This window comes from Bufo gargarizans, chromosome 6 (assembly GCF_014858855.1).
Source record: "Bufo gargarizans isolate SCDJY-AF-19 chromosome 6, ASM1485885v1, whole genome shotgun sequence".
Classification (NCBI taxonomy): domain Eukaryota; kingdom Metazoa; phylum Chordata; class Amphibia; order Anura; family Bufonidae; genus Bufo; species Bufo gargarizans.
In genome coordinates this window covers 42,766,050-42,792,743 of record NC_058085.1, presented here as the reverse complement: position 1 = coordinate 42,792,743, position 26,694 = coordinate 42,766,050, and the positions used below count along the sequence as shown (strand labels likewise).

General features: G+C 44.4%; 1 protein-coding gene across 2 annotated transcripts in view; it reads right to left on the bottom strand.

The window, feature by feature from the left end:
* Positions 1-23,777, bottom strand: part of PIK3R5 (phosphoinositide-3-kinase regulatory subunit 5) — a 147,928-nt gene extending 124,151 nt beyond the window's left edge. For both annotated transcript variants that reach the window (XM_044296922.1, XM_044296923.1), the window contains exon 1: positions 23,650-23,777. The gene's annotated coding sequence lies outside the window, so the exon portion shown is untranslated. The remainder of the gene's footprint in view (positions 1-23,649) is intronic.
* Between the last annotated feature and the right edge of the window lie 2,917 nt (positions 23,778-26,694).

Genomic DNA, 26,694 nt, shown 5'->3' with positions numbered 1-26,694 from the left:
CTATTTTCTATTTCTAAACAATAGTTTTCTTTATATATTTTTCTCATTTCAGTTCACCAACTTAGGCCTCATGCACACGACCGTTGTTGCGTCCCAGTGTCCGTTGTTCCGTTTTCCATGATTTTCTGCGGACCCATTGACTTTCAATGGGTCCGTGGAAAATTCAGAAAATGCACCGTTTGTCATTCGCGTCCGTGATCCGTGTTTCCAGTCCGTGAAAAAAATAGTACCTGTCCTATTTTTTTCACAGACAATGGTTTGCGGACCCATTCAAGTCAATGGGTCTGTGAAAAAACACGGATGCACACAAGATTGTCCTCCGCGTCCGTGATCCATGTCCGTTTTTTTCCCTATCATTTGCAAGGCAAACTTGACTTAGATTTTTTTTCTCTTTTCTTCATGTCTGGTGATCCTCCAAAAATCAAGGAAGACACACGGAAACAAAAACGGACACGGATCACGGAACAACAGGCCTTAGACTACTGTGTTCTGATCCATCACCTAAAATTCAGATTAACAAAACATTGAACTTGAGGCTGTAATTTAACAAAACACGAAAAAAGGCAAGGGGGTGAATACTTTTGCAAGGCACTGTATATATATAATTGCAGAATATTTTGACTCCATTGTTTGTGTGATGACTATAATGCAGTAACTCTACGTGTAGACCTGTTTTAAACCACAGATAATATGGTTAGGTGAGCGAGACATTATTTAGCTTTACCCTGCTTGAGGTATGAATATTTCTTAATCTTTTCCCCTGCGTGATCATATATCTACAACCACAATACCACCATACATGCAAAGATCTGTCTCCTGGATCACGCAGCTCTCAGTCCCATTCCAAGTAATCTTAGCCACAGCATCCACTTGACAGGCGGACCAGCTGACTTGTCATGTGAGGTCTGTAATTCTGCAACGCACTGGTTTTATATTTTTGCAAATACAGTGCTTTATGCTGCAGGTCAGACTGGCCTTCTTTAACCTAGTTTCTGGGTTATTTATAAGCACGCATATGCTCATATTAGGGGTCTTTTTGTTGTTGTTTTTTTTTACAAAAATATAATAAGATTGCCGTAGAGTTGTATGTGGCCTCTAACAAAGGAGTCGGACATAAATATAAAATTGTGGCATGGGCCATTGGATGCCACATGTACAGAGGTGTTAGGAAGCATTAGTGAAGAATATCTCCATACATATAGCACAGAGCCCGTGCAGCAGCCATGGTGGATCTCAGCTCTGGCTTACAGGATAGTGTTGAATGGGACCCTCTGATATTTTTTTTAATTCACCCTGTATATGCTATATGGCTATTTTACCTCTATATTAGAACATAAAGACATGGGCTATCTTAGCCAAACAACTAATCTCGGGCTATTGTCATCATCTTGTTAAAAATAACTATTTACTTTGAAGGCAGGTGCTATCTGATGTTGAACAATTTTCACAAAAATGAAGACAATTATCAAGAAACGAGTAACCACACCGAGATGTTGACTAAGAGGGAGTTCACATCTGTGTTGGAGGCTCCGTTCGGGGCCTCTGTTGCAGATTCTGTTAAAAAGACCAAACAAAAAAGCCCTGCATGCAGGACTTTTTTTGTCCGGTGAAAAACAGGATTCTGAACGGAAACTGAATGGACTCCATTGAAGTCAGTGGAGTCTGTTCAGCTTTGTTTGGGTCAGTAATGTGCCCTTTCTGCCACTTCTTTTCACATCACCACAAAAAAATTGTGGTGATGTAAACCCGGCCTAACCCATTCTCTTAATGCAGTTGGAAACTTGCCTGTAAGAAGCAGGCGAACTGCTAGCCAAATTGTTGCACCTATCTAGTCAGTTGAAATCACAATTTCTAAACCTTTGGTTTTTACTTTATTTTGGAAAAATAATCAATTTCTGTGCCCAAATTTAGTCAGGGACGCTCCATCTAATGGTCTCTGCGGCTCTGTAACTGCCAACCAAAGTGATAGAGATCATTAGCAAGTAACCTAGCTGTCACTCGATAATTGTCTTTTTAAAAATAGGTGACAATGGTGACAATCTTATAGAAATAGATGATAACATCATGGTAGTCTTGCATTGACTCCTATAGACACCAACAAGGGCATATATGTCATTGAGGTAGCTTATGCAGCTGCAGTGGGGTTCCTGGAAATAAAAAGATGCCCATTTCAGGTTGCAATTTTAATTTATGTTAGAACCTGACCATGAATGTGGTCCTCATCATTGGTGCAATGTTGGCAAACCAGGAATGGGACTTGATTAGGTCTTGATTACGTTTGTCAGTGTCAGGCAGCTCCTGAAAGGGCTCCAACCTATGTATGCAACACTAGGCACCAACCAGCAAATGTTCTCAGATACATGGTCACATGGCAGATGAATAAGCAGGTATCTCTCACCATGCAAACAAGAAGTAGCTAACATCACGAAACCAACTGCAGGACATGAAGCATGATCTGTTTGGAGATGAGTGACGATAAATGAAAGAAGTAAAGTCTTGGGAAAACCCCTGGAGTGTCTATTTGACGGTGGAGGGGAAGGACCGAGACAGTTGTCTTGTTATTCTGTTCCCGTGGTCTTCGGTAACTAAGGGGGGGGGGGGGGTGTAATGATTACTTTTATACTGGTGACATCAATAATGAGTCATAAAAATGCCCTGCTGGAAAGGTCATCACACTCTTATTATGAGAGGTGCATGATAACAGAGCCGGGTAACTCGAGGCAAAAACACAAGAGCACATTCATTACTCAGTCTGACCTGACATGATTTCAAGATGACAGTCTACCGAAATAACAGATTCTGAAAAGTTTACAGCTCTAACGCCAGTAAGACTGAAATTTCTGCTGACATTATAAAAAATGCAAAAAAACAAAAAATATAAATATCAAAATTAATAAAGATGGATGGGAGAAATCCTCATCTATGCACGGCGGATTCAGCTGACAGTCTCTACTCGCCCAACACATGATGTGAGGGGAGAGAAGGATAGGGCGAGGTTTTTTATTTGTCTGATTCTTTAGTTCTCCCAGGAAAAAGTGTCTGGATGCATCTTTCTCCTGTCTCCCCATACACAACACATACACACCCTGGTGAGCCAAACGTGTATTTGTCTGTGCGAGTTGGGATTTACACGGGACAATTCTGCAGCCAATTGTCGGGAAGGAAGCGTTCCTTCCCGACCGTCGGCTGCCCGCTCAGTGAAGGAGACCGATCCCTACTGCGATTCCTCGTCCTCATACAGAATCATGATTTCTGAGCAGCAGATTGCTGCCACATGATCTACTGCCCAGAAACTATGATCGGTGGTGCCTGCATGAATGACCGGATCACCCGATGAACGAGTGTTTCTCGTGTTCATCGGGTGATCGGTGGATTTACATAGGCAGATTGTTGGGAACGACGGTTCGCAGGAACAGTTGTTCCCGATAATCTGGTCGATTATTGGCTCGTGTAAATGCAGCTATAGATTTCAGACGAACAATCGTTCAGCCAACAGCTGTTGAATGTGTATGGCTTAAAGGGGTTGTCCAGTTTCCTATATTGATGGCCTATCGCAGCCGCTTATGCACTGAAGCACCTAGGAGTCCTCTTAATGCTACCTCTGGGCTTAGGAGTGCTCCATATTTAAATGTACGGTTTTTGCATTCAGTTTGTGGATGGATTTTGACCTTATTGCAAGAGCCTGTGGAGTAGGAATTCATTTGATTTTCTTTGACTTACTGTGTCATGCTCCTCCCCATCAGGCTCTGCAATAGGAATAACATCCAGATATTCAGTCGTGTTTTAGCTGTTTTTGTGGTAGTTCTTGGTGCAAATTTTTGACCCAAAAAGTAGACTTGAAAGGATTGGAAAATATAAAGTAAGGGCTTATAATTCTTGTTCCAGAAGCGGATGTGGATCTGCTGTGCCATTGAACTGATCTGGCTTGGGGCTACTCCTAAAGGCATTATCATGGTGCTCCCCGGGTCTTCACTCTTTAACTATACACGGATCTGGAACTCACAGGCAGTCATCTCCTGGAGTAGTCTCAGTTCTGAGGCTGCTGACCCCTAGAAGTCAAGAGTCACTGGTGTGGAACACCAAGAGATCAGGCAAAACCGTAGTCAGGGACAGGCCGAGATCAGGGCAGACAGCATGCGAGCCATCCAGTAAACCAGTCCAAAGTTCACGGTGGGCAGCATAGGCTCAGAATGAGGAACAGTCAAAGCTCAAGACATGCAGCAATGGGTCAAATCTGGAAACAGGAAAAGGTCGGTATATATGAAGGCAAACAAGACAACCATGCACCTTTGCAGGAAATTAGTACTAGAACCTATTGCTCAGGCACCTCCCCACAGGGGAAGGTGACTTAAATACCCTAAGGTGCCAGAAGAGGCATGAGTGTGCCCTATGAGTGAAAAGAGGCAGAGCAGGCGAGCAGCAGGCCTTACCTGCATTGAGTGAGCAGAGCATTGCTATACTGGCAGGAGGGAAAACAAGGTGAACTTTCCAGCGGCCATTCACACCATGACGAGAGAGGCTGTGGTGGGCATGGACTGCCGTCATAAAAATTCTCAATCCTGCTGGAATCACTTTTGGCTTTGTTCTCAGAAAACTGCTAGTGCGTTTCAGGTTTTTAGTTGTCCATACAACCTTCAATAACCCGAACAAGCTCATTCAGCACACATCTCTCTCTCTCCTGACTCCCCATTGCATATACGAGCCGAACCCTTATGTGTCTTCAGTAGAGAGGTGACTGGCAGCAGCATGTCTCCTGGGAGAACAAAATGACTGGGGGATGAAATATGCGGAGAGTCAGAAGGCCTTGGTTGTTGGCAGGTCCTGCTGAGAATGGCAGGTTTGGCCAACAATAGCTTCATGTGTATGGGGGCCTTTACAACAAACATAAGGAATCACTTTTAGTATCTATCTCAGGTCAACCTCGAAACATAAAAGGATGAAGTAGTTGAGGAAGAGAGGTTCTTTCTGTGGTCATGGCGTCTTAGATGAACACTGTAAAAATGTGTTGCATCTTGTTGAGCTAGACGCAGAGTAATAGCAACAGCAAGCAAGAGATGATGTAGTGTTGTAGATTATTCTACAGAAAAGATGTCAGCATCAAGAAGCTCCTGAAGAAGTGGAGTATATATAGAATATAGTAGAGCAGCCATGCTCAACCTCCGGCCCTCCAGCTGTTGCAAAACTACAACTCCCAGCATGCCCGAACAGGCTACAGCTATCAGCCTACAGCAGGGCATTGTGGGAGTTGTAGTTTTACAACAGCTGGAGGGACGCAGGTTGAGCATGCCTGTAGTAGAGTATATGCAATATATGTACACCATACGCTTTCCAAGCCCAAACTATGCTGCTCTTCTGGTTTTGGTTTGGTCTCGGAATGTCTACTACCAAAACACGAATAAAATTAGAGGGGTTCCTTCAATCAATATATTTTCTTGTTTTCCTGTTAACAGATGGGGCAACTCTTTTCTCAACATTTTGTAAAAAAAAAAAATCTCATTAGGGGGTTGAGAAGCGGGTCAATTATCAGAGACATGGAAATGTAGCAGTAAAAACCTTCTCAGCACTAACTCCAGCAAGGAGGCCAATAATAAAACTACATTTATTGGTTACTTTCTTTTGGAGCTCCTAGAAGTGTTTTGTAACTTGAGAAAGTGCTTATTGTATTTTAACCTCTTTTAAGCATCCAGTAACTATTGGTTACAAAGCAATTTACAGTACATTACATCACATCCGGTACCCGACCATTGTGCATATACAGTATCTACTCATCTGCAAACACATCAGGGCAAGGAATCCATTGACCCATATACAAGGATGCTTTCACACAGTCAGTATTTGATCAGTGGAAATCACTGATCAAACACTAACCAAACAGTGACCGTGTGAAAGTGGCCTAAATGGGATACAACTATAGGTTGCAAACATACGTACACCTATACAAACACACTCCCTGTGGGACGCCAGTTCTTTCACTGAGTATGCCTTTCTCAATATTCTCTTTTAACACCAGCCAATCACAGACTGACTTGATACATTGTTGTGACCTCTATCACAGTGACATCACATATGATCATAGATGGATTCTTTACGGTAAGAGCGGTGAGACTATGGAACTCTCTGCCTGAGGAGGTGGTGATGGTGAGTACAATAAAGGAATTCAAGATGGGCCTGGATGTATTTCTGGAGCGTAATAATATTACAGGCTATAGCTACTAGAGAGGGGTCAGTGATCCAGGGAGTTATTCTGATTGCCTGATTGGAGTCGGGAAGGAATTTTTTATTCCCCTAAAGTGAGGAAAATTGGCTTCTACCTCACAGTTTTATACATAGTAACATAGTTTATAAGGCAAAAAAAAGACATCTGTCCATCCAGTTCGGCCTGTTATCCTTCAAGTTGATCCAGAGGAAGGCAAAAAAAATGTGAGGTAGAAGACAATTTTCCTCACTTTAGGGGAAAAAATTCCTTCCCGACTCCAATCAGGCAAGCAGAATAACTCCCTGGATCACTGACCCCTCTCTAGTAGCTATAGCCTGTAATATTATTACACTTCTTTCCTCCAGACGCAGGGGATGTCTCCTTGTCACAGTCCTAGGGATTAGAGATGGCCTTCCGGTTCGCCCGGCGGTTGTTTCGCGGCAAAATTTGCGTGTTCGCGAACATATGGAGATATTCGCGCCCGCCATATTCTTTTACATTGTGAAGAACTTTGACCCATGACACATCCATCAGGTGGTACAGGACAGCCAACTGAGACATTTCAGCACATGGACATACCCCCTACCCTCTAAAAAAAAAACAACGAGCTGGCCGCCATTTTACATTCAGTGTTTTGCCAGTGTAGGGAGAGGCTGCTGTGTGGAGCAGGGACAGGCTGTTAGGGACACCAAACACTAGCTAATAGGGCCACAAAAGTCCTTTTAAGCACTAATATAGGTGTGCTATCGATATGTGTGATACACAGAGGGGTGCGATATACTTATAATATACTTTTATAATGAGTCAATTGTCCTTCAATACCACATCATCATCTAGCCCAGGGATGGATGTTTTTTTGCTTTTCGTCCTGGATTCATGGATGTGCACTGGAACCCCCCGGATTGTGGTAGGACATATGGTTTCTGATTTGGTGCCGCCGGGCACTTGTTATTGCCGACCACATCTATGCTTTTTGATTAACTTTAATAATTCAATTTATTTTCATTTTGAGGGATATCTTTTCCATTTACATTTCCGCAAAATGGGTCTGCATCCGTTCCGCAATTTTTCGGAACTGGTGCAGACCCATTCATTTTCAACGGGGCCGGAATGTGCTGTCCGCATCTGCGGATCCACATTCACATTTGCGGATCTGAACTTCCGCATCTGTGCTTCTGTTTCCGCAAAAAAATAGAACATGTCCTATTCTTGTCCGCAATTGCAGACAAGGTTAGACATTTTCTATTATAGTGCCGGCGATGTGCGGTCCGCAAATTGCGGAATGCACATTGCCGGTGTCCATGTTTTGCGAATCCGCAAAACACTTACGGACGTGTGAATGGACCCTCATAGTAACATTATTAAAGGTTACGTTTTATCTTTATGTATATTCTAATGGATTGCCTTCCTTGTACAATGTCATAATCAGTAAAGGCCAGTTCGCATTGTTCGCCCGCGAACATATGCGGGCTGCCATCTTTTTTCACAAGTCCGGCGAGGCACAGGTAAACCCTTATTCTGTGCCTGTGCCGCGAGCCGGTCTGAAAACAAATGCGGTCACCGGGAGCAGGCAGTTCCGAGAACAGCCCGATGAAGGCCCCCGGTGGCTGTTCTCGGAACTGCCTGCTCCCGCTGACCTCGCTTGTTTTCAAGCCTCGCTGGACTTGTAAAAAAAGATGGCAGCCCGCATATGTTCGAGGGCGAACAATGCAAACTGGCCATCACTGGTCATAATATACTTTCTATGTTAGAAAGTATATTATAGCGCATTTGTATTGTGCGGCAGTTGTGTGCGGTTCTGCTGCGATACCGCAGGTATATAGAGGGACAAGCGTTATTGGAACAAATAATTTCTATTGGTTTGATATACCAGTCGCCCCCCAAAAAAACTGATTGAAGCGGGGTGTTATATACCAATATACTTTCTTTATAGTGCACTTGGGTACTGTATAGTGCATTTGCGCATGCGCGTACGTGAAAATTATATTGCCAATATTTCGCATTGAAAAAAATTATGAATGGAGATCACAAATTCGAACAATACATCTGGTATGTTACTGTCCATGTTGTGGGACTATTTGTGCACTTCTAGTAATTATTTCTTGGCTGTAAATATGAGCTGAAGGTTTTTCAGGTTCACCTGCCATTAAAATAAATGGGACCCGCCGCAAACTTGCGGTTCGCGAACATTTGATCATGTTCGCGAACTGTCCCAGCAAATGTTCGTCCATCACTACTAGGGATAAGTATATAATGGGAGAGATCTCTGTACTGACCCCTGATATATTTATACAAAGTGAATAACCCTAATTTTTATAATCTTTCTGGGTACTGTCGTCTACCCATTCCAGCTATTACTTTAGTTGCCCTCCTCTGGACCCTCTCCAGCTCTGCTATGTCTGCCTTGTTCACAGGAGCCCAGAACTGTGCACAGTACTCCATGTGTGGTCTGACTAGCAATTTGTAAAGTGGTAGGACTATGTTCTTATCACGGGCATCTATGCCCCTTTTGATGCAACCCATTATCTTATTGGCCTTGGCAGCAGCTGCCGGACACTGGTTTCTACTGTTTAGTTTGCAGTTCACCAAAATTCCTAGGTCCTTTTCCATGTCAGTGTTACCCAGTGTTTTACCATTTAGTATGTACGGGTGACTTGCATTATTCCTTCCCATGTGCATAACTTTACATTTGTCAGTGTTAAACCTCATCTGCCACTTCTCTGCCCAAGCCTCCAATCTATCCAGATCGCTCTGTAGTAGTATACTGTCCTCTTCAGTGTTAATTACTATACACAGTTTAGTGTAATCTGCGAAAATTTATATTTTACTATGCAAGCCTTCTACAAGATCATTAATAAATATATTGAAGAGAACAGGCCCAATACTGACCCCTGAGGTACTCCACTAGTGACAGTGACCCAATCTGAGTGTGTACCATTAATAACTAGTGATGAGCAGCATAGGCAATATTAGTTTTCGCCATATTTCATGAATTTTTTGCATATTTGCAATTAATTCGCGACTTCTAGAATTCGTGACCTCCAGTCATTATTTTCACAATTGCGCAAATCGGCACTAATGATGCACATATTTTTTGCGCAGTACATGCAACTTCACATTTTACCAGGTTCTGATTGGTGCACTATTGTTGTGACATCCAGGGCTGCCATCAGGGGGGTACAGCCGATACCCCAGTAAGGGGCCCGGACCCCGAGGGGGGCCCGGCCAGTTCCAATTTGATAATTATAATTTTTTTTTATGTCTGCAGGGGGCCGGGCAATTGATTGTTCCTGGCCCCGTTGACCGACCCTCCCCCCGCCGCTCCAATGATTCGGCCGCAGTATTAGTAGTAGTACAACACCTTAGCCTAACCTGGGGACGGTATTCCGGGCCCGGCTGCATTCCCCTTTAAAAGGAGCCGCTGCGCAGAGGAACGTAGCTGCGCAGCGACATGTGACCTCAGATGCTGTGCGTGCGGCTGGCTGAACCTGTCGTCGCTGCTGCCTCACGCCGGGACGCCGCCGGCATTCAAATTGGCGCGCGGGAACTTGAACTTCTGTTCTGTTCTGGGCTGGCAGTGGCAGAGAGTGGCAGACGCAGTACTGTCTGGAGGTAACTTGTGGTCTGGAAGCCTGCCCAGCTGCCCTAGTGTCCTCACCCCCTCCTCCATCACAAACATGATCTTCTTGGACTTGGATGGACCCCCCCCCCCCCTAATAATTCATTAGGTCCATAACGTCCATTAGGTTAAATTAGGTTATTACTTGACTTGTTTCCATCCATAAGGCAAGGGGCTGGGTGGGTGGGCTGGCAAGGGAGGTGTTAATAACAATACAATAAGTGATGGATCATGGTCTGGAGGATCATCATGGCCCTGGATAATGTTGTCTTTGCTTGGGGGTAAAATGCAAAGCTGTTTTCTGGATTATCCCACAGGGCTGTTCGGCTGCAGTCAGAACACACAGCTAAATGGGGCTAGCAAGGGAGGGGTTAATAACGATAAGTGATGAAGGATCATGGCCCTGTGGGATAATCCAGAAAACAGCTTTGCATTTTACCCCCGAGCAAAGACCGAGCAACATTATCCAGGGCCATGATGATCCTCCATGATCCATCACTTATTATTAACCCCTCCCTTGCCAGCCCACCCAGCCCAATTTAGCTGTGTGCTGCTTAGAAAAATAAAAATAAAAAGTTTGGGCCATGAAGGGGTTAATTAAGTGTTGGAGGGGGTGGGGGGTGTTATTATTGTGCATATTGTGTTTGGGATCCATTTAACAAGTTTGAGAGTGGTTGAGTGTCATCCACAGATCCCCCCCATAAAAGTGTGTCATCCACAGATCCCCCCCATAAAAGTGTGTCATCCACAGATCCCCCCCCCATAAAAGTGTGTCATCCACAGATCCCCCCCATAAAAGTGTGTCATCCACAGATCCCCCCCATAAAAGTGTGTCATCCACAGATCCCCCCATAAAAGTGTGTCATCCACAGATCCCCATAACAGTGCGTCATCCACAGATCCCCCCCATAAAAGTGTGTCATCCACAGATCCCCCCCCCATAAAAGTGTGTCATCCACAGATCCTCTCCATAAAAGTGTGTCATCCACAGATCCCCCCCCCCATAAAAGTGTGTCATCCACAGATCCCCCCCCATAAAAGTGTGTCATCCACAGATCCCCCCCATAAAAGTGTGTCATCCACAGATCCCCCCCATAACAGTGTGTCATCCACAGATCCCCCATAACAGTGTGTCATCCACAGATCCTCCCCATAACAGTTTGTCATCCACAGAACCCCCCATAACAGTGTGTCATCCACAGATCCCCCATAACAGTTTGTCATCCACAGATCCCCCATAACAGTGTGTCATCCATAGATCCCCCCATAACAGTTTGTCATACACAGATCCCCCCATAACAGTGCGTCCTCCACAGATCCCCCATAACAGTGTTCGTCATCCACAGATTCCTCATAACAGTATGTCATCCACAGATTCCCCCCATAACAGTGTGTCATCCACAGATTCCCCCATAACAGTGTGTCATCCACAGATTCCCCCATAACAGTGTGTCATCCACAGATTCCCCCCATAACAGTGTGTCATCCACAGATTCCCCCCATAACAGTGTGTCATCCACAGATCCCCCATAACAGTGTGTCATCCACAGATCCCCCATAACAGTGTGTCATCCACAGATTCCCCCCATAACAGTGTGTCATCCACAGATTCCCCCATAACAGTGTGTCATCCACAGATTCCCCATAACAGTGTGTCATCCACAGATTCCCCCCATAACAGTAAGTCCTCCACAGATTCCCCCATAACAGTAAGCCATCCACAGATTCCCCCCATAACAGTAAGTCATCCACAGATTCCCCCCATAACAGTACGTCATCCACAGATCCCCCCCATAACACTGTAACAGTAAACCTTGTGCTTTTAAGGTGTTTTTTCTTAAATGTGCCAGGGGAAGATTGCTAGGGCAGATTAGTACAGGTAGTGTAGTTAGTGTTAATGTAGGGTCCTGCTTAAAAGGGTCTACCTTGTCGTGGTAGCAGGCTTCATATTATTTGGTCAAAAATGAATTCCTTACTGAATTCACTGATTATCACTTTTTACTGTCTTTGTAGTTGTAAAAAAAATATGAAATTGGGGGTAGGTCCTTGGGGGTGGAGGGAGGTGGAGTCAGGACTGATTCTAAAGGGGCGGGGTAGGAGGGGGGGTCCAGGCCTTGAGCTGTGTAAGGGGCCCCAAAATTTCTGATGGCAGCCCTGGTGACATCACAGCACTATGTCTGTAGCATGTATGTATGGACAGCAGAGAAACAGTAATCCCTATCACACTACCTAACACCCTGCACTGGAACCTATCAGCTACACTATATCACTATCTAGCCTACACCTCCCACTAACTATCTGTATTATATATATGAGCTAACTATCTAATGTAATTGGATAAGGAATAGGATCCAGATGAAAGCACAGAGCACAGCAATGTCACTGCTCTCTCTCTCTCTCTCAGAACTGCAAAAATACTGCAGAAAATGGTTGCTGGGGAGTTTCTTATATATTAAAGGGGTAGGCAACTTTCCTATTGGTTGCTAGGGATGTTGCAAAGCTCAGACAAATATATTGAAGCCTTCTCATTGGCCCACAAGCAGGAAGGGAGGTTACTGATGAAAAAAAAAATCTAGAATATTTGTGATTACGAATATATTGCACTATACATCTTCGCGAATTCTCGAAGTGCCGATATTCGCACTAAAAATTCGCAATTAGAATATTCACGATCAACACTATTAATAACCACCCTGTGTTTTCTATCACTCAGCCAGTTACTTAACCACATACAGACATTTTCCCCCAGTCCGAGCATTCTCATTTTATATACTAACCTTTTATGTGGTACAGTGTCAAATGCTTTGGAGAAGTCCAGATATACGACATCCATTGATTCGCCGCTGTCAAGTCTAGAACTTACCTCTTCATAGAAACTGATTAAATTAGTTTGACATGGCCGATCCCTCATGAAGCCATGCTGATATGGTGTTATTTGATTATTTTCATTGAGGTACTCCAAAATAGCATCTCTTAGAAAACCTTCAAACAGTTTACCCACGACAGATGTTAAACTTACCGACCTATAGTTTTCCGGGCTCTGTTTTTGTACCCTTTTTGAATATTGGCACCACATTTGCTATGCGCTAATCCTGTGGAACACTCTCTGTTATTATAGAGTCTGCAAATATCAGAAATAAGGGTCTGGCTATGACATTACTTAATTCCCTTAGGATACGGGAGTGTATGCCATCTGGGCCTGGCAATTTGTCTAATTTTATCTTTTTAAGACGCCGCTGTACTTCTTCCTGGGTCAGACAGGGCACTTTTAATGGGGAATTTACTTTTACATTCAGCATTTCATCTTACAGTTTATTTTCCTCAGTGAATACAGTGGAGAAAAAAATATTTTATAGCTTTGCTTTCTCCTCATCGCTTTCTGCAACTCTCCCCCCATTACTCTGTAGAGGGATGACACCTTCAGATTTATACTTTTTACCATTTAGATAATTGAAGAACATTTTAGGGTTAGTTTTACTCTCTTTGGCAATTAATCTCTTGGTCTCTAGTTTGGCTGCTTTTATTTGTTTTTTACATATTATAGTTTTTTCCTTATAGTTTTTCAGTGATTCCGTCGCTCCCCTCCTGTTTTAGAGATTTAAATGCTTTCTTTTTGTCATTTATTGCTTTCTTTAAAATTCTATTTATCCACATTGGTTTTTTCTTGTTCCTTAACCTTTTATTCCCATACGGTATGTACCTCTCACACTGAGATTTTAGGATGGTTTTAAAAATATCCCATTTTGTGGCTGTATTATTTTATTTTTTATTTTTGAGGACTTTGTCCCAGTTAGTTCGGCCTATGGCCTCTCTTAGTTGGCTGAATTTAGCTTTTTTGAAGTTTGGTATTTTTGTTCCTCCCTGTAGAAACGCTCTTTTGAATGATAATTGGAAGGTTATTACTTTATGTTCACTATTTCCCAGGTGTCCCCCAACCTGCACGTCTGTTGTTCTGTCAGGCCTATTGGTTAATACTAAGTCCAGTATGGCCGTCCCTCTAGTCGGGTCCTGAACCAGTTAGGAGAGGTAATTGTCTTTGGTTATTGCCAAGAACCTGTTTCCTTTATGAGATGTACAGGTTTCCGTTCTCCAGTCTATATCTGGGTAGTTGAAGTCCCCCATAATAACCACCTCATTATGATTTGCCGCCTCGTCAATCTCATTTAGTAGTAGATTTTCTGTGGACTCTGGTATATTAGGTGGTTTATAGTAAACTCCTATTAGTAATTTATTATTGTTTTTGCCTCCATTTATTTCTACCCACAGTGACTCCAAGTGTTCATGTCCCTCACTTATATCTTCTCGGACTGCGGGATTTAGACAGGACTTTACATAAAGGCAGACCCCTCCCCCTCTCCGGTTTTGACGATCCTTTCTAAACAGACTGTAACCCTGTACATTAACCGTCCAGTTATAGCTATCATCCAGCCATGTCTCAGTTATTCCCACTATGTCATAGTTCTCCTCACACATCAGTAATTCCAGCTCCCCAGTTTTATTAGTCAGGCTTCTGGCATTAGTATACATACATGAGGTTTATGTATATTTTTTACCCTACACCTTTCCTTCTGAACTGTTCTAGTCCCTCCTTCCATTCCTCCGCCAGTCCCACTACCTTGCCCCGGTCTCTATCTGCACTATCTTCCCCTCCTATAATGTAATTTTCCTCCCCCCCAGTCCCTAATTTAAACACTCCTCCAACCTTCTAGCCATCTTTCCCCAAACACAGCTGCCCCTTCCCCATTGAGGTGCAGCCCGTCCCTACGATAGAGCCTGTAGCCGATAGAGAAGTCTGCCCAGTTCTCCAGGAACCCAAACCCCTCCTTCCTACACCAGTTCTGGAGCCACATGTTCCCCTCCCTAATATCCCGCTGACTTTCTTGTGTGGCCCGTGGTACAGGCAGTATTTCGGAAAACACTACCTTTGAGGTCCTTGCCCTAAGCTTTTGACCTAAATCCCTAAAATCATTTTTAAGGACCCTCCACCTACCTCTAACTTTGTCATTGGTTCTGATATGGACCATGACCGCTGGATCGTTTCCAGCCCCTCCCAGTAATCTGTCAACCCGATCGGCGATGTGTCGAATTTGAGCGCCAGGAAGACAGCACACTGTTCGGCGATCACGGTCTTTGTGACAGATCGCCCTATCTGTTCCCCTAATAATGGAGTCTCCCACTACAAGCACCTGTCTGGCCTGCCCTGCTCTCCTGGTCCCCTTCTTACTGGAGCTGACATTCCCCTGACTGGCAGAGGAAGTGTCCGGCTGTAGCAGTGCCGTCCCTGGACTGACATCCTCCTCATCTGCCAAACGTGCAAACTTGTTGGGGTGTGACAGATCCGGGCTAGCCTCCCTGGCACTCTTCCCTCTACCCCGCTTTCTAACTGTTACCCAGCTAGCTACCTCACTTTCCTGATTCTCCATACTACCACCCTCCCCCATAGACTGCTTGCTCAGTGAGCAGCAAACTCTGTTCCAAATTACCAACGCTTCTCAGTGTTGAATCTCGCTCGGTTAGATACTTGATGTGAGATTCAAAACAGGTAATTTGCTCACATTTTGAACAACGATATACATCCTCAAACGGCTGTTCCAGGACTGCATACAGCAGACAAGATGTGCACTGGACTGCGCTGTCAATAATGGAACACATACTAAATGGGGATTACACAACGAAAGTGAAAAATACTATAGAATGCAGTAATAAGAAACTGACTTACTGCAGTCCCCCACTGAAGTCCCTGAATCTGAAGTCACGTAATCTAAAGTCACACACTTAATACAAACACACATTGGAAATCAAACACGCGAACGCTTACAAACTCGCGTTGTTTGTCTGCTTGTATAAGTGCTGCTCCCAAACAGCTTCAAACCAGACTGCTTTTTTTCCTCTGGATTGTTTTTTTTACTTCCTCTGGATGAACTTGCAGGATAACAGGCTGAACTGGAAGGACAGATGTCTTTTTTTCGGCCTTACAAACTATGATTTGATACATTGTTGTGACCTCGGTTCTATCACTCTGTGACATCACCATCCAATGACAGATTGACGATAAATTGTTATGACCTCAGTTCTATGACTCAGTGACATCACATCCGATCACATACTGACTTGATACATTGTTGTGACCTCACTTCTCACTCTGTGACATCACATCCAATCACAGACTGACAATACACTGTTATGACCTCACTTCTTGCTTTGTGACATCACATCCAATCACATACTGACTGGATACATTGTTGTGACCTCACTTCTCACTCTGTGACATCACATTCAATCACAGACTGACAATACACTGTTATGACCTCACTTCTCACTCTGTGACATCACATCCAATCACAGACTGACAATACACTGTTATGACCTCACTTCTCACTCTGTGACATCACATCCAATCACAGACTGACAATACACTGTTATGACCTCACTTCCTGCTTTGTGACATCACATCCAATCAGAGACTGACTTGATACACTGTTGTGACCTCACTTCTCACTCTGTGACATCACCATCTGATCACAGACAGAGCTACTAAATCAGGCATGGACAACCTGTGGCTCTCCAGCTGTTTTAAAACTACAATTCCCACCATGCCCTGCTGTAGGCTGATAGCTGTCGGTAGTCCGGGCATGCTGGGAGTTGTAGTTTTGCAACATCTGGAGAGCCTCAGGTTGGCCATCCCTGTACTAAATGGACTGTTCATGGAAATAATAAATAAGGAATATACACACAGTCGATTCAGGGATTTCTCGGAAAGCAAGAAGTCAAATGTCCTCCTTCAATTTAAGAGAAGAGCAATGCAGTCACATCCTTTATTTTGCAATAAGATCTGTCAACAGCAAACATCAAGGCTCTTATTAAATTACACATATGCCCAAATTTAACCTGCAGCTGTTTATTTGGTTGTCAACACATTAACCACAGCACCACATTTCCTCCCACAGTGCAAAAACATGCTACATGCTATATCATCATCATCCTATATCCCATAGCGCTGTGCCAAGAGCATGTACACGTCCCTGCTTCATGGGAGCCTGCCGCTGGATCATCCTTCCATAGCCTTCATGATACTGGAGCTATAGCTTTGCAAATAGCCTTGATTAAAAATATTGTTCTGTGTATACATCTCCTATGCAGACCTCTGTGTCGCTATGGTCACAGACTACAAACAAACCCTGCCTGTAGTTGGATACTGCCGTCTTCCATCTCTTCTAATGAGTGTTAGCAAAAAGTTGAGGTCAAATGGAAGAGAGAATGACAGCTGGTCGGTCTACACGGGTTTTATAGTAGTCTGCAACCATAGAGAGACGTATAGAGCATGTACTGAAAACGATAGGAGATTTTTAATATTAGTTGCTTTTTATTTATATGTGCATTGGAGCAATCTACACCATTCATTGCAAAGGTGGACATGCCCTTTATAAGTGTTCTCCCCCATCAAAAAAAGCCCCAGAGTGTATTACATGGTTGGCCATTCGTTGGTTTATTGGCATGTAATACTTCATCTGGTCAGCTACAGCTACACTGGCGAGATTACCTGTTCACCAGAAATTCCAGTCCAACTTATGGCTTCCTCGGAAGTGGGAGAAAGAATTGGACTGACTGCGAGAAGAAAACGTGATTTCCCATGGTTTTCTGATATGGTGGGGTCACCAAATTAGATCAGCCATGCTTAATTCTTATGGTAGGTCCAGTTCCTTCTCCCACCCCACAGATAAAAACACAATAAAAACACTTGTTTTTACAAAAAAAAAATCTGTTTTCATATCGTTGCATTCCAACAACCAGAACATTTTTATTTTTCTGAGAACAACTTTGTGTGAGGGTTAATATATTGGATTACTCTCCAGTCATAATCATTGTAACCGTTACTGTAGCGTGCAATGGGTATGGCTAACGAAGCAGCCCGCATATTGTGTGATAAAAATAGGATATCGACAGGAGGAACAGTGTAACCGTGATCCAAATGCTGGTAAACATCTGGGTCATGGTGTCATTAAATGGTCTAATTTGGAGTAGAGGGGTGATAAGACAGGCAAGTACTCATCTCACTCCTTTTCTGGAAAGCAAAAAAAGGCCCCCAAATGTGAGAATAAGCTCTCTGATTTATGGAGGAAAGGGGAACTGGTAACATGCACTGAAGTTCATGTTACCCTTCCTCCGCAGTCATGATAGAGGATGTTTTTCTCTCCTCTCTGCAACCTGTCAGTTCCCTCACTAACCCCCTTTCCTCATCCAGGTTGGCTGAGATCACAGCCAGCTGATGGGGGGAAGGCTGCTTTAACCCTTCATATCTTGGCAAGAAAAGATGGAACTCAAAGTAAAGAGAATCAAACAGAGTCTAAGGATGAAGCCTTTGGTTTTCATTTACACCATTGAAGTTACACCTGATATCACTCCCTATCCGATTTCTGATGTAGAGCAGCTAATGCTGCAATCCTTGTTTTAAAGTGTAGATGGTCAACTTTCAAACAAGACCAGCCGCTACAGAACCTGAGATATGAAGGGTTCAAGCAGCCCCCCTCTCCCCCCCCCCCCCCTCAACCTGCTGAGCTGTTAGGTCCTTTTCTCACAGCCTGAGCAGAGCTCGGGCAAAACTGTTAGAGGGTTAAAGGGGTTTTGTGGTTGTGGGAGTTCAATATTGATGGCCTATCCTCAGGATAGATCATCAATATCTGATCGGTGGGGTCCGACTCCTGTCACCCATACTGATCACTCTGGTAAGCACTGCAGCCTCCTCACAGCTTACGCTGTACATTGTACAGGGGCTGTGTCTGGGATTGCATACGAGGCCCATTCATTTGAATGGGACTGAGCTGCACCTAAGACATTTGACCGATGAACATGACGCCACTGGCCTAGGAAGAGGCCACTGCGCCTTCAAACAGCTGATGTGTCGGGAATCAGACCCCAGGTACTAATGTCCTCTCTTGAGGATAGACCATCAGTATGCTACTCCTGGGAAAAAATACTTTAAAAGGCGACTGCACTATTCTAAAAGAGGGAAAGGTATGTAAATAGGGTCAAACAGAGTCTGTTTGCCTCACCGAAGTGAATGCATACATCATGGTATAAATTTGAATAACGTATTCCGATGTATGCCCCTGACGGAATTCCTGTCGGACGGCTAACTGCAGTGTGAACAGAGCCTAAATATAAGAAATACCAGCGAGCACCACATCAAGCGATAAGTCCCTCATGCCAGTGGTCAGCTTAACATCTATCTGACCCCATTCTCTCTCTTGTAATGACCTAATTTGACCGTGAATAGGTCTAGATCATTATCTGGCTACCGATCCCGGGTTAATTGTCTGGAAGAGGATGTAGATCACTAAACAAAGCCCAGTTCTCTCACATTGCCGCTGCTAAACTCCATATCCTGACTTCCGACTCCCATACAGTTTTATATTGCTGTCATGATCTTTTCACATGGTTACACTCATTTACATCGATGGAGCCATGAAAAATAAAAAGCTTCTACTAAGAGGCTTGAGAAATGAGGATGCAGAGAAAAGAAGCCTGCAATGCATTGTGAAACGCCCTATGCTGCTGGAAGCCTCTGGCCCTTGCTCAATGCAACATTCAAGTAACAGTCTGTGACCTCTCGTTTGTCTTTATTCCCCTGTGCACACTATAAATAAAGCTGGTCCTGCAGCCATATTGTCATCCACAGGATAGGTGATAAACGGACTATGGAGGCCACAGAGGTCGCCTGTTTCCATCACTCCCTCAGAGTTTGAATGGAGCATGCTCGATCCCAGTGGGGTCCCAGTGGGGCAAAGCATCAAGGGGGCATGGAGTGGCTTAGAGAATCCTTACGGTGACACAGGTTGATGGAGTTCTCCCGTTGTCACCAAAGAAATACAAGAACTGTTGTTATGTAACAATCCAGGCAAATCCAAGGTGATATTTTCTCCGGAAAGCAAAGGTTCTAAGAGGTGGAAATCCGACCGGTCAGGGGTCAGTCGAGCTAGTCACACATTTGTCAGATGACAGATCAAAATAAGGCTACTAGGGATGAGCGAATCAACTTCGGATGAAACATCCAAAGTCGATTTGCATAAAACTTTGTTTCAATACTGTACGGAGAATGTATTAACTCCAGTGAGCCGAAGTTATTACTTTGCGAAGTCTCGCGAGATTTCGCATAATAACTTCAGAAATTGATTTATACTGTAAAAAAAAAAACATTTACCGAACTTGGGTTCGGTTCCAAGGAAGTCTCGCAAGACTTTGCAAAGTAATAACTTCGGCTCATCGGAGCCAATACATTCTCCGTACAGTATTGAAATGAACTTTTATGCGAATCAACCTTAGATGTTTCATCCGAAGTCGATTTGCTCATCCCTAAAGGCTACTTTCACACTTGCGTTTTTGCTGGATCTGGCTGGGTTCAGCAAAAAACGCTTCCATCACTGATAATACAACCATCTGCATCCGTTATGAATGGATCTGGTTGTATTATCTTTAACATAGCCAAGACGGATCCGTCATGAACTTCATTGACAGTCAATGGGGGACGGATCCGTTTTCAGAGAAAACGTATCCGCCCCATTGACTTGCATTGTGGATCATGACGGATCCGTCTTGCTCTGCATCCCAGGACGGAAAGAAAACTGCAGCATGCAGTTCTGTTCGGTTACATTTTGTCCCCATTTGACAATGAATGGGAACAAAATGGAAGTGTTTTATTTCCGGTATTGAGCCCCTATGACGGATCTCAATACCGGAAAATATTAATGCTAGTGTGAAAGTAGCCTAAGTTTACTACATATGCTTGTATTTTATTTTTCCTTAAAAAAAAAAGGGTTCCAATACTCTACAACAGTGATGGCTAACATCCGGCACTCCAGCTGTGGTGAAACGACTACGACTCCCAGCATGCTTTATTCATTTCTGTGGAGTTCTAAGAACAGCGAAGCAAGTGTACATCTTAGAGTTGTAGTTTTATCACAACTGGAGTGCCGTAGGTTAGCCATCACAGCTCTACAGCATCTGATAATCTGGCACCTGTTGGACAAAATTGATATCTGCAATCCCATGATAATACATAAAGAAAATGCACCAAGATTCTGGTCGTGTGCATGAGGCCTAACTGGGGAACAAACCGAACTCTTACATGTGACCTCCTGCAGATTTCTTTTCAACTCCAGGTTCCTCTTCTGTCACCCAAGATGGTGGCACTGCTTCTCAGACCACTGATCCAGACTGTGCATCAGTAGTCCAAAACACCTCCTGCTTGTCCAGCGCTGCTCCTGGATTGGCCAGCACTGTTCACGTAAGCAATGCTGGCCAATTTGAGGTCAACAGTATCATGGACTACCACAGTAGGCATCAGGTAGTCTGAGAAGACGTGAGGCCATCTTGGATGATAGGAATGATAGGTTCAAACTGAGACAGAATTCTTCCGCACATGTCATGTTATTAAAGGGCATCTGTCAGCAGTTTTGTACCTATGACACTGGCTGACTTGTTACATGTGCACTCGGCAGCTGAAGGCATCTGTGTTGGTCCCATGTTCATATGTGTCCGCATTGCTGAGAAAAATGATGTTTTAATATATGCAAATTAAGCTGTAGGAGCAACAGGGGCGTTACTGTTGCACCTACAGGCTCAGCTGTCTTTGCAACTGCCGAGCTCTCTTGCACTTTGATTTACAGGGTCAGATGTGATGTGTGTACTGCCTGGTCCTGTCAATTAAAGTGCAGAGGGCGCGGCAGTTGCAGAGAGAGCAGAGCCTCTAAGTGTAATGGTAACGCCCCAGTTGCTCCTACAGCTTCATTTGCATATATTAAAAAATCATTTTTCTCAGCAATGCGGGCACATATGAACATGGGACCAACACAGATGTCTTCAGCTGCCGAGTGCACATGTAGCAGGTCAGCCAGTGTCATAGGTACAAAACTGCTGACAGATGCCCTTTAATAACATGAGATGTGCGGAAGAATTCTGTCTCAGTTTGAACCTATCATTCCTATCATCCAAGATGGCCTCACCTCTTCTCAGACTACCTGATGCCTACTGTGGTAGTCCATGATACTGTTGACCTCAGATTGGCCAGCATTGCTTACGTGAACAGTGCTGGCCAATCTAGGAGCAGCGCTGGACAAGCAGGAGGTGTTTTGGACTACTGATGCACAGTCTGGATCAGTGGTCTGAGAAGCAGTGCCACCATCTTGGGTGACAGAAGAGGAACCTGGAGTTGAAAAGAAATCTGCAGGAGGTCACATGTAAGAGTTCGGTTTGTTCCCCAGTTAGGCCTCATGCACACGACCATATGTATTTTATGTACCATATGTATTTTGCAGTCTGCAAAACGCAGATCTGCAAAATACGGATGACGTCCGTATTGCATGTTTGTTTTTTTTTTTTGCAAACCCATTGACTTCAATGGGTCCGAAGTCTTCATTTTGCAGCCAAGTATAGGACATGATCTATCTTTTTGCAGAACGGACATACAGATGCAGAAAGCACACGAATCATCGATATGCTTTCTGCTAAATGGGGACCATGGACCCATTGAAGTCAAAGGGTCCTCAAAAAATGCGGATGCAACATGGCCGGTATCCGTATTTTACAGAATACATACGGTTGTTTGCATGAGGCCTATTAAATGTCTTTTTTTTTTTCTTGAGCCAGAGGGTCGCTGTAATCTGGAACATACTTCCTTACCCAGCTCCTGTCCAGCACAGACCACCACTGACCCAGGGATCATGGTGTAAGTATGTAATCACCTTACGTAAAGAAATTAAAATTGTGCAATGTCACACTGAACGCTCCACAGGGGACGCAGAACATCCTGTACTCAGTCTATGATGTCATAGGGCAGCACACAAATGTCAAATATTTTGCAACCCTGACGTCCCGGTGACCCTGGCTTCATATACCATCCAGCCACTGGTTGGGCATTGTTCACATTTGAGTTCACATTGAGGAGGCTTTGCTGAAGATTCTGCCATATTTGCTGGGAGACAATGCAGGACACCATGAGGAACCCCGTATGAGTTGGTGTCCGTCATAGAATGGACCCGTCACAGCTTGCATTAGTTTTTTTTGCTCCCATGAAAGAACAGAACCTGACGCAGGTGTGAACATAGCCCAAGTGAGTAATCCAGCAATACAAGAGCGCCCGTTTGAGGTCCAAATAACGCTGGATACATGACATAATTGCAGCTAAAAAAGTCAGAACCCCAGTTCTGTTACTAACACGAGGACCACATCACAACATACCGTAACGTGCGACTACATCCTGCGTTCCCTTCAACAAAGTCCCAGAAAACACTTCTCAGACTTAGGGCTCATGCACACGAACGTATTTTTTGTCCGTACGCGTTCAGTTTTTTGTGGCCCGTATGCGGAACCATTCACTTCAATGGGTTTGCCCCAAAAAAAGGAAATGACTCCATGTCTGCAAGTCTGTTACGCACAAAAATAGAACATGTCCTATTCTTGTCTGTTTTGTGGACAAGGACAGGCATTTTTACAATGGATCCCCCCCAAAAAACTGGATGTAACAAGGACGTCATACGGATGTCATTCTTTTTTTTTTTTTTTTGCAGATCCGTGACTTTGCGGACCGCCAAAATACATACGGTCGCGTGCATGAGCCGTTAAACTGTAAACTGACTTTCAATTACAGAATTGCTTAAAAAACAATGAGATATAAACTTGATATCATTCGTTACCACCTGCAGTTTTCAAGTGCTAGTTATGCAAGTCCCTTAATATTTTTTGTAAATGCCCTTTAAATTCTTATCCCATGGCTAGCGATATCTGGTATTTGCCCTGCTGCCAAGATCTGAAGGGCTTGACATAGACTAGTTGCACTTACCTTTAGCTTCTTTACGGCTTGCCTCCCATCACCTGCAGGGGGCAGGAATTTCGGAATCGGTGGTCCCTAGAGATGCCAGGTCTTTATCTGACCCTAGTCACACGCATCTTGCCTGGAAGGAAACTGCTGTGTGTATCAGTGACACAGACTGTGACAGAGAGGAGGGCGGTGGAGGATACCACACACCTCGCACCCTCCCAGGGAGGACGGCCCAAACTAGGCTTCCTTTTTTTTACAGATATGAACGAGTGCTTGTCTATTAAGCATTTGCATAACTTACAATCCCCTGATCTGTCTTATCAGTGAAGTCTCCCTCTGGAAAGCCTCTGAGAACAAAGCTGCATTGGTTTTCATCCCCAGCGATTCCAATAATAAGTATATAACAGAGAATTGTCATTTGCGAAATTTACGATTATTTTAATTAGAGAAAACTAAGCATTTTATATAACGCCAACATATTCCACAGCTCTGCGCAGAGATCGTGATCACTTACCTACAGTAGGTTCCTGTCTCCCTCAGGCCTCATAGTTTAAGGCCTCATCCACACGGCCGTTGTTTTGGTCCGCATCCGAGCCGCAGTTTTGGCAGCTCGGATGCGGACCCATTCACTTCAATAGAGCCGCATCCGTTGCTCCGTTCCGTGGTCCGTGCGTACAAGAAAAGGCTGTCCGACGCCATCCGTGTTTTGCGGACCAACGGTTGTGTGCGTGAGACCTAATCTGCAAACATGAATGTTTTTGGAGGACAGGAATTATCTCACCAGTGCCACCTATTGCAGACCTCCCAAGTGTCCCTCTTTTGGAGGGACAGTAGCTCTTTTTGACCAAAGTCCTTTTCTCCCTCTTTGCTCCTTTAGGCTAGGTCTACACGACGACATTTGTTGCGCGACAAAAAGTCGCGCGACATTTTTTGCACTAATGTCGCGCGACAATTTTTATAATGGCAGTCTATGGTGTCGCACTGCAACATGCGACATGCTGCGACTGCGACGCGACAGTCGCAGAAAATCCATTTGAGACTAGGCAGGTTGGGAGAAAGTCAGACCACTCAGAAAATACCCACACAAACACGGGTAAGACATATAAACTCCATGCAGATGTTGGCCTTAGTTGGATTTTTAACCCAGGGCCCCTACTATGCAAGGTAGCAATGCTACCAGCATACCATGGGTAACTTATGTTTTGTTTCATGCATGGCTAGTTTGTTATTTTAGTGTTACTGCTTACACATAGCATACTTGCTTCGCCCCCATTTGTGATACAACTTGGTCATCTGTATTCATTTGACGTCATTTTTCTGTTACCCAAGGTGGGCAAGTTTGCTATGTGTGACCATACTGACTTTTATATGCATGCAACACACATATGTCTATAGGTCACTTTTATGCTGACTTACAGCTTACAGCACAGTGTTTGTGACCCCTTTTTCCTGTTAGTTTAGTCGGGTATATTTGAGGGTGGTTGCTCATGGTCCCGTTACACGGGCGTCCCACCCTCCTTTACCTTGTGCCTTTGTGTCATATTTATTGTAATTGAATTGTGTTTCAATAAACTACATATATATTTTATATGTGTGTTCTCTCATTCTCTATGGGGTTATTGTTTTGTTTTGTTGGTTGGCTCAGTATATCATACTAGACCCCAGTGTATTTTATACACCCAATTTGAGTTTTGTCTTATAGGTTGGTCTAAAAGGAAGCAATGCTAACCATAGGGGCTCTGCTCCTAGGCACTCAAAATGTGAAGCTGGAAGAAGCAGTATCATGACAGTAGCTGGTACTCTACTGGCTTTTCCAAGACTCAAGGCTCCCATCCACAGCCAGACTGTCAGCAGTGATTGATCAGGGTGGATTTCATCTCATGGTAGACAGGAGACTTCTGATGGAGGCTTCTGCCCACCTAGACTGTCGGCAGTGATTGATCAGGGCGGATTTCATCTCCTAGTAGACTTGAGACTTGTGATAGAGGCTCCCACCCTGATCGATCAGGGTGGATTTCATCTCATGGTAGACAGGAGACTTGTGATCGAGGCTCCCGCCCTGATCGATCAGGGTGGATTTCATCTCATGGTAGACAGGAGACTTGTGATCGAGGCTCCCTTCCTGATCGATCAGGGTGGATTTCATCTCATGGTAGAAAGGAGACTTGTGATGGAGGCTCACGCCCACACCTAGACTGTCGGCAGTGATTGATCAGGGTGGATTTCATCTCGTCGTAGACCTGAGACTTGTGATGGAGGCTCCCGCTCTGATTGATCAGGGTGGATTTCATCTCATGGCAGACAGGAGACTTGTGATGGAGGCTCACGCCCACGCCTAGACTGTCGGCAGTGATAGATCAGGGTGGATTTCATCTCATGGTAGACAGGAGACTTGTGATGGAGGCTCCCGCCCTGATCGATCAGGGTGGATTTCATCTCATGGTAGACAGGAGACTAGTGATGGAGGCTCACGCCCACGCCTAGACTGTCGGCAGTGATAGATCAGGGTGGATTTCATCTCATGGTAGACAGGAGACTTGTGATGGATGCTCCCGCCCTGATCGATCAGGGTGGATTTCATCTCATGGTAGACAGGAGACTTGTGATGGAGGCTCACGCCCATGCCTAGACTGTCGGCAGTGATTGATCAGGGTGGATTTCATCTCCTAGTAGACTTGAGACTTGTGATGGAGGCTCCCGCCCTGATCGATCAGGGTGGATTTCATCTCATGGTAGACAGGAGACTTGTGATCGAGGCTCCCACCCTGATCGATCAGGGTGGATTTCATCTCATGGTAGACAGGAGACTTGTGATGGAGGCTTCTGCCCACGCCTAGACTGTCGGCAGTGATTGATCCGGGTGGATTTCATCTCGTCGTAGACTTGAGACTTGTGATGGAGGTTCCTGCCCTGATCGATCAGGGTGGATTTCATCCAATCCTACTGTTTTTCTTGAGATGAATGGTGACATCTATATTATGCTCTAAACCCCAGACTGGTGATTTTGATCATTAGTCTGGGTATAGTGACTTGTTTTTACCTACACGATAGGATGTTTGGGGGTTT